The following is a 15,535-nucleotide window of genomic DNA, read 5'->3' as shown; positions in this document are numbered from 1 at the left end:
AAAAAAAAATCAGAATTACCTTTTTATTTTTGTTTTTATTCTGCATGTGTTTTGAAAACAAAAACAAAATTGTGAGGGGGGGGGGGGGGGGGGGGGGGGGGGGGGGGGGGGGGGGGTCAAAATTGAGAGTTTATCTTTTTTTCAGAATTATGTGTTTATATCTCACATAATTTTGAATTATTTTTTAAGAAGAAAAAAGTATTGCATAGCTTTTAAAAATGAAGAAAAACTTTCTTAGGAAATGGGCTTTCATAGTTTTCAGCATATAGAAATTGGAAGCTTAATTACTTGTATTTAGTTTGAAATTATCTGTGAAATTTACAGCTGTCACCCTAATTAAGATAAATGCAGTTTTACTGTCATTTAACTTGTAGAATAGGAAACTACAGTTTCAAAGTCTCTTGCCAAACACTCGTTCAACTCTGAATTCTTTCCCACATAGCAAACAGACTTGGCCCAAATGTGGCCTCAAGCTGGCACTGCTGGCCTCCTGTCGGCAATGGCATGTACCCTTTCAGCCAGAGCTGGGCCATGTGTGGCAATGACGGCAGGGCGGTGATCCGGCAAACAATATGAGGGCCGATTGTTGGTGGGAGGAGTGTGGCCCAGATCAGTCAGGTGATATGTGGCCCAAATCAGGCTATGATCTGGCAGCATATTATGTGACCCATGATAAACAAGATGCATGATAATGGTTAATGATCACAACATACATTTTTAACGAAGTGTAGTATTGTTAATATGTAGTCTTTGAAATGGCAAGTCAAAACAGAATGAAACATTATCATCTTCAAAATTAAGCAAATTAGTCAAGTGCATTAAACTGCACTTAATTAAAATTTTATTAAATTTTATATTATTATTCTTGGTAGCTACAAATAATCTTAGAATCCTTACATGAAAAGAGAGAGAGAGAGCGAGAGAGAAAGAGTGAGAGAGAGATCATTTAACCATCATGTAATAATTATTTGGTTTACCATGAGGCACATCATTATTATTAGTATGCTGTCATGCACAAGCATTAAATAAAATGATCATGAAAGTATTTTATTTTTTATTTAAATCCTCTGTATCCATGTGATGCTTGGTGTGAGGAACAGATCCAAATTCAAACCGCATTCATCGGCGATATGCATCTCCTTCCTCTGTAGCTATAGTAACAATTGAAAAATGTGCCGTTAATAAGTTTTACAACAAGTTTTACGGCAGCGATATCAAACGCTCATTGGCTCTCGCCGGTTTCGTCATAGATTGCGACATGCCGTGTTTCCAGTGATGCGTGTTTTGCATGTGTTTTGAATGAGAAACGCGCGCCTTAACGGAGTGGATCGGGATAGTATTTTCAGCGTTTAACAATTTAGATTATTCCCTGCTCCTCGCACTACTATTATATTCTGCCAGAGAGGACTGCAACTACAATGTATCGTCATTTGGACTACTGTGGTACTGCTCTTTGACACACCTGTAATAAATTATTATGATTAAGTTACATGTGTCTATCTGTTACGTTTCTCTTATAGAATGCATTCTTTATATACTCACTCTTTATTGGTTGATTTGTTCTTTATAAAAATAAATAGAAAAATCAATGCAAAAGGTTTTTTTTTTTTTTTTAATTTTACTTTTTTTTTTTTTTTTTTAAATTGCACAGTTACATGATGTGTGAGTTTTAAGTCAGATTTTCTATTCAGTTTAATGTACTTTATTGGCATAGTTTGTGTGTACATTAATGTACAGATGTGGGCCGGATCTGGGCCAACACTATGTTGCTGTCTGGTTTACCAAAGCATGTCACAAAATGAATAATTGTGATTATAGTAATATACAAGGCAATAATCTGAAATATTAAGATTCTGTATTCCCAGACAGCAATATAGTGTTGGTCCAGATCCGGCCCACATCTGGCCCGCATGAAATCCAACAAACTGCTTGCTGTCTGGGTTTGGTCTGGGCTATATAAGGCTCAAGTGTGGCTCAGATTTGGAGATTCTGGTTTACTTAAGGCTGAGAATTGGCACCAATAATAAAACCTGTTTTGGCCCAGTTCAGGGACAGTTCAGGGTGATTAACTGGCTGAGATTCGGCCCGGTTATGGCCCATGTGTGGCCCTTGTCTGTAATCCAGTTCTGGGCCACTTCAGGGCCGTCATTCTTTGCAACACTTGGGCCGAGGGAAAAGTGATTGTGTGGCCCGGATCTGGGCCAGAAGACATTTGCTATGTGGGTTTAAGCATTGAAATCTGTGATCTGAGAAAGTCTCAATCTAAAAGTTTATCTCAAAGCAATATGACAGTCATATAGCGATATAAAAGAAGCTTGATATTATCAGAAATGTAATCTGATTTATCTTCTCCCAGAATTCAAAATCTGTATTTTTGCTCCAGGTATGAGCTGGATGGGTGTGGATTTCTAATACGGAGAATCAGAGGTTGGAGTTTATTTGGATTTACTGGAGTCTTGATTGAACTGTCATCAAACGGGTAAGTACAAATGTTTTTACCACAGTAAAATGTTGTGTGTAGGGTTAGGGTTATGTTAACCCTAACCCTAACCCTAACCCCACACTGTGTATTGGCATTGACTATCCTGCTGGAAAATGTAACTTAAGTTGGTATCATTTAGTAAAATATAACAATAAAATGGTTAAAATCATGCATGTTTTCTACATTTTTCTACTTCTGCTAAACTCATAATGCTTAAATTACTCTTCATGAGCGTAATCTCTAAAAATGTTAAAAATCAATGGAAATGACTGGATAAAAGAACTGAAAATTCATTAAAAGGTAAAAACCAGTTAACATGTTTTCAAACTCTGGTGTATTTAGTGTCATTTCGATTCAACAGACCTACAATGATCAGATCACCTTCCCAACCCTGACGTTTCCAGCAGAGAGCCTCTCGCAACCCTATCAGCAATTATCTTAACAAGACAAATGAGAACGTGTTGGATAACTGTTAATTACATCCATCAGAGGCTAACGCAGATTAGCACTAGTGTACATGTGGAGCTAACAGATGTTTCTAGCACCAAAAGGCTTCGGTGGGCCTATCCGAGATGAGCTTTTCATATTAATTAATGACAAAAGTCATTTAATCAGATTCTGTTATGTGATGGAGATTTCATAATTACACAATTTTGGATGGTTTGTGAGTGTCTTTAGAGCTTGAATAAACAACAGGATGAACTGTTGCCCCAAGATTGCAATCGGTTAAATTTGTTCGCATGGTTTCCGACGAGTGGGAACCACTTTACCTTGAGGCTATTTTGAGTGGCACCGCTGTGAATAAAGGGTAGTGCTTGGTGTTTTGTGTTTTCTGGATATAATTTGTTGTTGATGAGATAAAGAGTTGTTTTATTCAAATGTTCACGTTTGATTAGAATCTTCAAAACACTGAGGCTATATTTCAATTTCTCTGGAGAGTCTGTATTTGCTGTTGAAATATGCATGGAGCTTCAGAGGTAGTGATTTAGCTATAGGCTACTATTAGATATATTTGCTGGACATTATGCATTGCTATTTTCATGTAAGAGTGATAAAGGAAATACAGAACAGGATGTGTACAAATGAGTCAAAACGGTAAATTACTTCTTGTTTAGGAGTGTAATGCTTACAGTTCATTATTATAGAGTTAAATAATGTGCAATCACAGTTGTGTATATATTGGTCATTTAATAGTGACTTTAATTTGATTCATGTGTCGCATAAAATAAAGCAAATTTTCATGATGATTCCTTAATTTTTATTCATTGGTTATGAATAGGGATCTACAATGTGTCATATTATTTTTCTGCCAGTGTTGTCTTTTTTTAATGTTTTATTTGTTTAAATATTATATCAGTCAATATTAGTGGTTATTCATGTTTACCCCCCTCCCCCCATTTTTTCATTTATACTAAAAAGATAAAAGTATCATGAATATGCATTTTTTATAATGTTGTGATGCCCAAATTTGCTTGTAACATGATTGACCTTGATGTACTATTTTTTTATTACTTTAGAATTTTTTTTACATATATAGTTTGCTTGTTTGTTTATTTGCTTCCAGTAAAATAAAAATACACTGAACAAAATGATAAATGCAACACTTTTGTTTTTGCCCCCATTTTTCATGAGGTGAACTCAAAGATCTAAGACTTTTTCTATGTCTTTTCTATTTTCTGTCTAATTCTCAGGTTTTCAGTATCAGACATAATTTTTTTTTGTCATTATTTATGAACAATCTTTTGTTTTTTTGTGTGCATGTGTGTTTTAAGTACTATTTTATTACTGTTATTGTATTAAATAATATTTTAGCTTTTATATTTATATTTTCAGTGTTCATATTAATTATAGTTTACATTTTAGTCATTTTGTTGTGTTGTCTTTGTCATTTTCATAATTTTTATGAACACTTTTCTGTTCAACTTTATTTTTTCACATTTTTAGTACTTAAAATGAAACTTATTTTATTTCAGTTAGTTGCCAAAGCAACATTTCAAATTAATTAATTAATTTATTTCAATTCAATTCAATTTAATTAAATTGATGGAAACAATTTAGTGTAGTTTTAATAGTTCAATAAATGTATAGATGTAGATGTTTATACAATAGTTTAGAAGTACTTTGAAGGCCAAACTTTAGCTCTTCCACAGCCAATACTCTGTTAAAGTATACAAGTGTTTGTGGGACAGGCTGTCTGTTCTGGTGATGGTTCTATTTGCCTGGTCCCCACATCGCCGCTGGATCACTGAGTGGCTGTACGTGAGGAACCGCTCCAACGAGCCCCTTCAGCATTAATTAACATGGTCATTAATCAAGTCCAGTACAGATAGCGGCTTAATCCTGCTGTAATGCACTTTTCTGGAGGGGAGGCTCCAAGAAGTTAATTGGATTTGATTGGATATTGCTATGATAGTCCCACACAGAACATCTTTAGCTATTAAGTGAAGTTGTTGCCTTTGATTATACTGTTTTGTAGTGGCATGTGTTCCAGCCTGACGTGAGCAACAGTCTGATAGAAGTGCCCTTCAAAGCTGATTTGACAGCTGAATTATTTTTGCCTTCGTCTCTTTCAGCTAGGTCTGTAAGCATCTCTGAATAAGCAGCTTTAGTGTGTCAACCATGCTTAAAAGAGCACATGTATTGTTTGATCTGCTATTCGAATGAATAAACAACCATTAAAAGGGAAAGTGTCACACTGCATGTTTCTAAGTCACTAAAAAGAATCTGCTCATAAGGGTATTTTTTTGTGTGAATCAGCTTTTTGGATTCTTTATTAAAAAAATAGGCTTTCAGGAATCATTTTTTTTTTGTGTAAATCATTCTACACTTTTGTTTTTGATTTGCTAAAAAGACCTGGCTCATGAAAGTCAGTTCTTTGTGTATCAGACTACACTGGTTGTGCTGTATCTTTGTGATTCACTAAAAAAAACCGGCTTATTTTTAAATGATTCTACACTGGTCACACTTTACATTAGGCCAAAGTCCCTTTAAGGCAAGTCATGTCACTCGACGTCCATCTTTGAAATGAGTCTCGGGCATGCAAGTGCAGCTCCTATCACTTTGAATGGGGAAACATCAAATTCTCCATAACTGTTCACTAAGCTTACGATTAAATTTTATATTTGAAATCACCAATGAAATCTGACAACAATTGTGTCATTAATGTTGTTCCTTTTGCTCAAATAGCATTATAAAAATGTGCATGCGCACGTCTCAGAGCGCTGACAGTGTCTATAGCAACCAGGACTTCTAACGGCAGCTGCAGTGACGCGATGACTTTACTGATTAGCGATTGGCTCTTTCATTCAGAAGGCGGGGCTTCCTGCGATTGAGCGACCATATTAAGCGTTGCATTTTTCCCCATTCAAAACTATGCGAGTGATACCTCTTGGGTATTCTATAGTCCTTGATTAGGTTTACTAAATCTCTAAACAGAATGGCCCATATGAGTAATTATTTGTGAACCAGCTCATAAGAATCATGAGCTTGTTCATCAAAGTTTATCTGTATGTTTTTACAACAGTGACTCATAAGAATCCATTAATTTTCATGTGAATCATTCTACATTGATTGTGCTGTATGTTTTTGATGTTTATGTTTTTGCTAAAACATAACTGGTTCATAAGAGTAATTTGTTCATGAATCAGACTACACTGGTTGAGCTGTGCGTTTCTGAGCCACTAAAAATAATTGGCCCTTACAGGAGTCATTTTTGTTCTTCTGCATCATTATCATTCGAACTGTGGTATGGAGTAGGTTTTTTTTTTTTTTTTTATGAAGCTTTGTAGTTTACCATTATACTTATCATTCTTGGGGTGAACATGCCTTAAGAGTTTTTTGTTTGTGAATCAGACTGCGCTGGTTGTGCTGTTCATTTGTTTGTGAGTCACTAAAAAGCAGAAAACCTTATCTTCTCAAAAGAGTAATTTGTTTGAGATTTGGACTGCATTGGTTGCACAGTATGTTTTTAAAGAGTCATTTGTAGATGTGAATCAAAAGAGTTCTTTCTTTGTAAATCAGACTACACTGATTGTGCACTATGTTTCTGACTAACTTTAATGAATCATCTTATAAAAAAATCATTTTAGTCTGTTAATGTTATAAAGATTCATTAATATTGTATAATTCAAACAAAATATACTGCATATTTTGATATGATAAACATGTAAAACTCATTGCTTTGCACCTACAGCACTGCCTGGCTTGGCACCCTTGGCCCTCAGTACCACCCAGTTGGCCGTGGTTGCATTTATTTGACAACACACAGGGTACGATTTAACTGCCATTGATGTCTCAAACCTCAAGGAGTGTGTATGATGCGCTCTGCCCCGCAATTCTCCTCCTCATACCCGACTGAAATTAGGACAGTACGTGAGAGGCATGCTGGGTAGCAAACATCTCTTTCTCTCAAGGCCCTTTCCCGCCTTTTTTGAAGGCTCCCATTGAGCATAGTATAGATGTGATAGACCTTTATTCTCAGCTTGGGGTTACACATACAGATATATTTAAATGGGGGTTGGGCATTTAATATTCATTAAAGAGGAAGATGAGGGGACAACCTCATTAAAATCATACATGGATAGGACTGTCTTGCACTTTTTTTCTCTCTAAACTTCTTTGTTCTTCGCACATTAGGACTTATGGTGACTTTAAATCTTTAAGCATTACTTCTTTTCTCTTTATGTATTAGATAAAAACTCATCTCAGCTTAAAGCTGTCAGGAATTTTTTTTTTTTTTTTTTCAGGTCATATGCATCAGCCTTCAATTAATATGCATCAGCCCCCAATTAAAATGCTTTATTTATGCTCACAAACGTGTGTAGATAAGAAACTTTTTTAAGGCTTTTTTTTTTCTTGTCCGTGAGACATTCAGCACACTCAGTATGAAGGTCTTTGGCTGAAGGAACTCCTTGAAGTAAAAAGACCTTTTCAGTTAATGTTCACTGGGTTCAGAAAGACACTTGCCCTGTTTTCCTGTGGGATTCGAGGCCATGTTGTTTTGGCTTTTGGAGACAAACTTTTTTCAGCAGTCCACTGTGAGACCATAATGATGGCAGTCGCGGGTAGGAGAGATGCTTCAGGGTCAAGCAAGGCACATTCTTTTTTTTATATATTTTTTTTTTATTATTATTATTTAGCATCAGGGTCACATCACAGCACTGAACTGAGAAGGTCACTGAATTTAAATTCAATTTACATTCCAGCAGCATCAGTTCAATTCAGGGAATGCAACTTCAAAAATAAATTTGTTAACGTAACTTGTGAAAGAGGTTTTTTTTTTTTTTTTTTAATTAACAAATGCACAATTTTAAATTCCTAAATTTACTTTATTGTTTAAATATAAAATTAATTTATAAATATATTAACTCGCTCTCACATTGAGATTGTGCTGCACGAAATGAAATGCAGAAATGTAGATTTGTGGGGACATTCTGTTAAAATTAATTATTATTAATGAATTATAAATTTTATATATAATTCATTAATAATAATTTCCGAGACAGGATGCATTTTTATATATATATATATATATATATATATAGATCTATATAAATTTTTAAATATATATCATCTTATTTATCTATAATTATATATATATATATAATATATATATATATATCTATATATATATATAAAATTTATTAATATATATATATATATATATATATATATAAATGCATCCTGTCTCGGAAATTTATATATATATATATTAAATGCATCATTCATTCATTTATTCATATGAATAAATGAAAATCTATTAAATAATAAGAGTTATTTTAAAGTGTACTGTTATTATTATTATTATTATTATTATTTTTATTTTTTTTAATATTACTGTTTTATAAATGCACACTTGGTGAGCATGAGCATAAGCATGAACATTAAAATCTTACCAGCTCCAAACTGTTACAATGTTGCATTACTTTAAATTGCAAATCAGTAAATTCCCCTTCCTTTCGTTCCAATTTAACATTCTGCAGCACATGGCCAGTTTGATGAAAGGGAGCTAGTTCTAAAGATTTTTGCCCAACCCAGAGGCATCTGAATCCATGTGCCTTACCTTTAGAGTCTCCATGAAAGCTCATCTCAATTGCTTGATGATAATACTTTTTTTTTTCTTGCTTCACAATGCACAGCACTCCCGCTCTCAAGTATGACATTTACCATGTTTGTGCAGAACTAACTTTGCTGAACTATTTGCCCAGTTACTTTTAACCAACTGGTGTCATGTTGTTTTTCATTGGATGTATGAACTCAGTTCCTCTCAAGGCCACAAACATGCTGCGTGCCCACTGTGGAACAATGCATGTTTTAGACAGCAGCAGCTAGCGCAAAATCACTGATGCTAGGAAAGGTGTCATGCTTCACTTAGTGCCCTGCATGACCTGGATGTGTGATGTCTCAGTCTCTCGCTATCTTATACATTTAAGTGGCTTACTTCGAAACTCACCTCACATCCCATAATCCCTGTGGTATCCTGTCTCGGATCTTATACTGCTTTCCTATAGGACATAGAAGTAAGAAGTCATTTGGCAGATCATTTTATCCAAAGTCACTTAATACAGTTATTACAGTGACAATCCCCTGAAGCAACTTAGGATTTAGTGCATTGCCAGAAGAAATCAATCTGCTGTGATTGCATTATTGGCCAACCAGTAGTGTATAGAAGTATCTAACTAGAATTATCCATGTATAAATTTATACTAAATGTGTGTATGTAGTGTATATGTGTATACATATTATTATTTATATTGTTTTATATAATATTCTATATTTTATATAATATTATTAAAAGTAACAACAACAGCAATAATGGATATATTTGCATGAGTATAGTTATACAGACTATTTTAATACATAGAATAGTGTATTCTAAGCAGTATATAGTTAGTAGTAAGCTAGTATTCCATTCTGATCATGGCTTTCTTTCATCCATTCATCTTATTCCGTGAGTGTTGGGCTTCTCGGCTCTATTGCTTTCCTGCCGTGACTCTCAAACACCTGGACCCATGTGAGAACAGCGCCAGCTTTGATCCAGGCCCAAGAGACTCTGTTTCCCACCCCTGAATTATGGCTCCAGCACAAACATTAAGAGCAACTATAAATCAAATGCAGAATACATTGTGACTGGCAGTAGAAATGAAGCGGAGAAGAAGAAAAAAGGCTGAAAGTGCAAGGTGATAATGTGAGAAATGCAAGAAAGCTCATGCTAAATATATATCTGAACGTGCTAAGAATCTCCACTTATCACAAACTCATGATGCTTAGCTTGGTGCTGAGTAATCACAATCTTAATAAGCGAACTACTCCTTGATCTTTTTCAACTGCTGCTTTGCTTTATTATCCAAACAAACAGAAACACAGCTATTGTTTTTCATTGGTTTTAAAGGATTAGTTCACTCAAAAATTAAAATTCTGTTTCAAATGTAATTTTTAACACAGTTACAGTTTAGAGGTCACATCATAAACACGCAATTCACTCATAATCAATCAACCCATACCAACAAAATCACACCATAGCATGAACAGCATATGTCATATTTGTTTTAATGCCAATGTGTGAATGTGAAGAGGATGTGTGCCTGAAAACCAGTCCAGGCTTTTTTCACCTCGTGGGGCTCCAGGGACAAGTGGTCCTCTTCTCTCTTGTCAATGTGTAGATGGTTGAAACTCCCCCAGGTCATCCAGACCTCCCCCTCACCAGCAATCCTTCAATCTACTCGTCTCTCTCTCTCTCCTCTCCACTAATGGATGCTGAAGGACTGTCACTCTGGCCTGCATTACAACTTCAAGCAGAACTCCGGCTGGACTCCTGTGGATTCTCTGAGTCGGTTCGCATGTAGACAGACATGATATACATTCCCGCCTGTGCTTTTTTTATGTTTTTTTTTTTATATATATATATTTTTTCTTTTTTATTTCTATTTAGCTTTATTTTATTTATTTCAAGTGTAATTTATTTCAGTTGCCAAGACAGCTTTTCTAAGTTTAAATTCAAGTTTTCCATGTAATATTTAGATTTACCTTTAAATTTGTTTTTAATTAACAAAAATTCAGTTCAGACTAAAAGCTGCATATTTACAACACTGTTTCGTCAATAATTGAATGATTATCAAAGATTTTCAGCCTCAGCCTTAACAAAAGGCTTATTCACATTCCATACAATGTAGGAAGCCTAGCACCAGTTGTTTCTTCAAAGAAGGAGAGGAGTTGTTTTTGTCGAGATATGGAACCATAAAAGAAAGCAGCCGCTGCCCCTGCTGTACTGCATCCTTCAAAGAAAATCTATTACCACTTAGGGTTGGCTTCTCCTCCACTGGAACTCAGTCTGGGATTCAATTTACTCTGCAGACGAGGATTAAAAAAAAGCTTACATTTATTACCCAGCTTAATTTTTTCTCAGTATTGCCCACTGGTTTAAAATTGTTTTAAATCCATTCATATCTGAACCCTAGTGGATGAGCTTTTCAGGCTCGCAAAATGGAAACGGTATGGCAGGCGTATGTCATGTGTTTAGTAGTTGATATACTTGCATTGCATATATTGTAATGCATCGTATTTTATGTTACAGAAAAAAAAAAAGAAAAAAAAAAAAAAAACCTTTAGCTAAAATGTCACTTCTGTTTATTTTTGATACTGGACATTACACATTTAAAATGTTAAGAACTATCTGCTATTGGTCACAACACAACAATAATTATTGGCTTAGATATTGGCCAAAATTCACTAACCACCTGTCATTTGCATATTAAATATAACAATATGTATATTTAAATTAGTAACTGATGTTGATTTTTCTCAGTAACAACTTTGTAAACTGGGCTTATTAAAGATTGTGACACTTTGCTGCTATTTGCGCAATCAGATTTGACAGAAGTCAGGCTTCAATGCAATTATTTGACTAGAAACATTAGTATGTTTTCTAACGATCAATTTCAGCAGGTATTCTTCAGATGATGATTAAATCATAATTGCTTAATGGAAAATTTCCATAGTAAAAAAGCAACACAATCTCATAGGAATTTGTAACATTTCTGTGAAGTTGTGGCTAATTTGTATGATTTCATATAATTGCATTTGTACTGTACATTTTGTACAACCCAATAATGTTTAAAGGTGTTTTCTTTCTTCTAAAATTCATACGTTTTGGTGCTTTTTCATAATGTACAAATTCATACAAAATTGTCAGTGTAAAATAGTTATGTAATAATCAAGCCGAACGTTTTGCGTTACCTTACAGTAAAATACTGTTAAATTAGCAGATTTTAGCAGTGAAAGCAAACATTCAACTTCTACAGTAAACAATGTGAACTGAAATTCCCACAATTACCTGTGACATTTTACATTTGATGGTATTTTGTATACAGTAAATAATCATATTTTTTGTTATTATTTTTTTTTTTTGTAATTAAGCTTGTACACATGTATTGTCTTATTTTAGTGTCACTTGTGTTACCATGTGTCTCTTTTACTGCCTAAAGTGGTTATCAATATATTATACATTATTTCAAAATAGATAGAATATTAACATTATATCAGTTAATGACATATAAATTTAAGTTCAGGTACATACAACCTAAAATGTTGCTGCCATATTTTTTTACAGTAAAGATCTGGCAACCACAGCTGCCATTTAAATTTCATGGGTTTACTTTATACAATGTATTTTCTGGGGGGTAGGTGCCATTAAGGGATTTGCATAATTCCTTGCATTGAACTGGATACGAAAACAATGCACTGCAAGCAAATAAACAATACAAATGTCTAGCGCAATTCATTCTTAGCGAATTCCCTCCCAATGTATTTTGCGTGGTCTGTAAGAACAGCATTCTGCGACATAAAAGGGACTCCCAAAGAGCCTAGATCTCACACAGGCACTGGGAATGGCATCAGATGATTCCCTTATCAAAAACACAAGACATTTTTACTAAAAAGAATGAGAATCAAAGCACTGGTCAATTATTTAAGAGCACCCATGGTGGAAAATGTTACAACAACGCTGCTTTTATAGCAATAGACAAGGATACACACTTCACAATGCTTTGCACAGTTGGATGGCTCGCCGAAAGCAGTCTTCTGGTTCGGGTGTGTGCTCGTATCAGCAGGCTGTGGTCTTTCTTCTTTCTTTCCTCGCCATATGAAGACCAGTAGGAGTCGAGGGATCTAAGTAAGTGTCACGATCAGAGGACTTCTTCCTCTTATAAACAGGCAGGGTAACGAGTCGCAGGGTAACACGATAGGACTTTCATTCCCTCCCATCTCGAAAAGTCAGGTTCGCCGGCACTCCGACACGCTTCAAGAGCTAAAATCGAGTTAACGTGTTTTCACAGTTCTCCGCCGTCATCGAAGGATAATTAGAGCCTATAAACTTGGTTCGCCTGAGTGTCTCTTCAGAGATGAATGTGGACTCACACTGTTAAGTTGCTGTTGCGGGCGCTCAAATTGCCTGTTTGCTGGAATTACCTCAGTGAAGTGTCGCTCATGGTGGCATTCATCTGTATGTAGAACACCACATCTGTGTTTGATTACAGGTTTCAATCCCCATTTTGCCGTTTCATCTCGAGTATAAAAAAACGTAAGGGAACGGAACGCCCCAGGAAGGAGGAAGCAATGGATAAAGTGAGGAAAAAAGTAAGGGAAAAGAGCCTAGTTTCGATGTTGTCACACTGTCACATTTCATTCGGGTGTTGACTCTTGTCTCCAGTTGAGTTCGGGGTAATTGAAAGAAACAGACGCTAAAAATGGCAACTGAAAAGTGAGGCCTGTCAACTCACGAGCCTTCAGTAAGAGGGGAAAAATCACAGGATGTGTCTCATTAAATGATTCAGCAGGTCTTGAATGGGCAAATCCTGCAGGGTTGAGTAAATGGTTTTGTGATCCTTGGCCATCTCCACACCTTTGGAGTGGGTGATATGTTTTCTACCTTCGCCTGCAGACTCTTGAAAATGTGGCATCAAGTGTCTTTGACTGAAAAAGAAAAAGTTTCTTGAGGGCAGTAGTGTACATGCTTCACAGTCAATTCTGATTGGTCAGCAGTGACAGTGATGTTGAAAGGTGGTTGATTTGTAGGGCTGTTTGAGAAGTACACCATGTATCAGTTTGGTTTTTGTTTGTGGTGACATATGGATGTGATGAAAAGCTTTACAATCATGCTTACATGTTTGATATGAGGTAACTGGAATGCTAGGCCTACTGACATTAAACATGAATTTGACCCTCTTTACCTTTTTATGCACTTTTGTGTTCTTATAGTGATCGATTTATTGATAAAATAAATAAATAAATAAAAATACTTTAAATTTTCCTCATTGGTCACACTTTATATTAGGTGCCTTAACTACTGTGTACTTGCATTTTAATTAACCATTTAATACAATGCATTTATTGTGTATATACATGTTTTAACACTGTACTTATATTTAAAAAAAAATACCTACTTGCAATTACATTTGTTATTAATTTCTGTAATTACATTTATACTGTTGACCCATCCTTTACACTTTAACCCACCCTTACCTATTCCACCAAATCTGTTCCTAACCACCCATATCCCACCTTAATAGCAGCAAAAGTGTTGTGCAATACAATATGAACACAGTAAGTACGTTATACTATTTGTTTGATGCAAGTACTGTAAATAGTAGTTAAGGCTGCCTATTATAAAGTGGGACCTTTCATTAAATTATGCAATTATTTTCATTAAAATGCAATAACTTTTCCTTTTACACCAATGTCACATGGATTACTGGATGATGTAAATGTACAATATATTGGAACTATAATCGTAATCAGCCAATATTATCCCTTTGGTATTCATTTAATGGTGGTCCAAAAAAAAAGAGAAAAGTTAAATAAATGTATATAATAATAATAATAATAATAATAATAATAATAATAAGTATTTTGGGGCCTCTTTGTATAAAATTATATTTATGCAGTAGTTATAATTCATTTATTACCTGTTATAATCATTTTTTAAGTTATAGTTTAATAATTTGTTACATTTATATAGCACTTTTCTAGACACTCAAAACACTTTGTTTATTGTAATGAAAAAGAAGAAAGGGGGAAAATAAGTATTTTTTAAAATTGTATATGAAATAAATACTTCCCAAAACATGTTTTACTCCAAAACTAAAGAGAAAATGGGATAAAAATAAATACATAAATAATACTAATAATAATAAAAAATAATAATTTTCAGTAAGATTTTGTGTGGCTGCAGTACCAAACATTTCCACTAGATTAAATTCTTTCCCATCCGTTTCCAGTGCAAATAGTACAGATATTTAATATTTATGTTATCCATAACAGTCATCGGCTGGAATTTGAATATCAATGCATCCCTAATGTAAACCAATTGCTAAATAGTTATTTAATTATTACTTTATCAAAATTGTGTTTGTTTTGGCTTCATTCTATCTTGTTGAATAGGTTTCACTCCCAATTAGGTCACACTATGGAAGTCAAATGTATTAATTTAATGTGTTTATACTCTATGCTATCAAATCAGCTGTAATTATACTGTAAATAAAAAGATAAATTAAATAAAGCTGTTAAATTAAATAAAGTAGTTCCTGGTAGGTCCTTTGCATCTCAAGCTCTTCAGTTCTCTCTCTCTCTCTCTCTCTCTCTCTCTCTTTCAGTTCCTGGTTCCTATTGTATTCCATGACAGGGCTTGATGGTGTAATGAATATGTATGCACTGATGTGCTTAAACTCCATGGCAAATGATTACCTCTCAGCTCTGTCAGCCTGCACCGTGAGAGGCTCTTTTCCAGAGCAGAAGCATCGCTCGCAGTAACATTTGGTCATGCGTGTCAGTGACAGCACAACCATGAATGTTTGTCAGCTGTATTGTACGTTATTGAACGTGAGCCCAAAACCGGTCTCGCACTACGGCCTGCCAGATTGGCTCGCAGCTCGATGGTTTAATCACAGAGACAGACCCCCCCACTTCAGACTTGAATTTCCATGAGGGTTGTAAAAACAGCAGGAAACATTTGTATGAACATGGTTTCTCGCACAACAGCACAAAATTAAAACTATTTAC

The 15,535-nt window shown here is 34.8% G+C and overlaps 1 protein-coding gene across 2 annotated transcripts in view; it reads left to right on the top strand.

Annotated features, from left to right (window-relative positions):
- The window catches only part of lrrc4ca (leucine rich repeat containing 4C, genome duplicate a), a 212,880-nt gene that overhangs the window by 81,141 nt on the left and 116,204 nt on the right, over positions 1-15,535 (top strand). For both annotated transcript variants that reach the window (XM_042753570.1, XM_042753566.1), the window contains exon 2: positions 2,384-2,479. The gene's annotated coding sequence lies outside the window, so the exon portion shown is untranslated. The remainder of the gene's footprint in view (positions 1-2,383; positions 2,480-15,535) is intronic.

This window comes from Cyprinus carpio, chromosome B25 (assembly GCF_018340385.1).
Source record: "Cyprinus carpio isolate SPL01 chromosome B25, ASM1834038v1, whole genome shotgun sequence".
NCBI lineage: Eukaryota > Metazoa > Chordata > Actinopteri > Cypriniformes > Cyprinidae > Cyprinus > Cyprinus carpio.
Note: the sequence above shows the minus strand (reverse complement) of the source record. Positions and strands in the feature narration are given on the sequence as shown.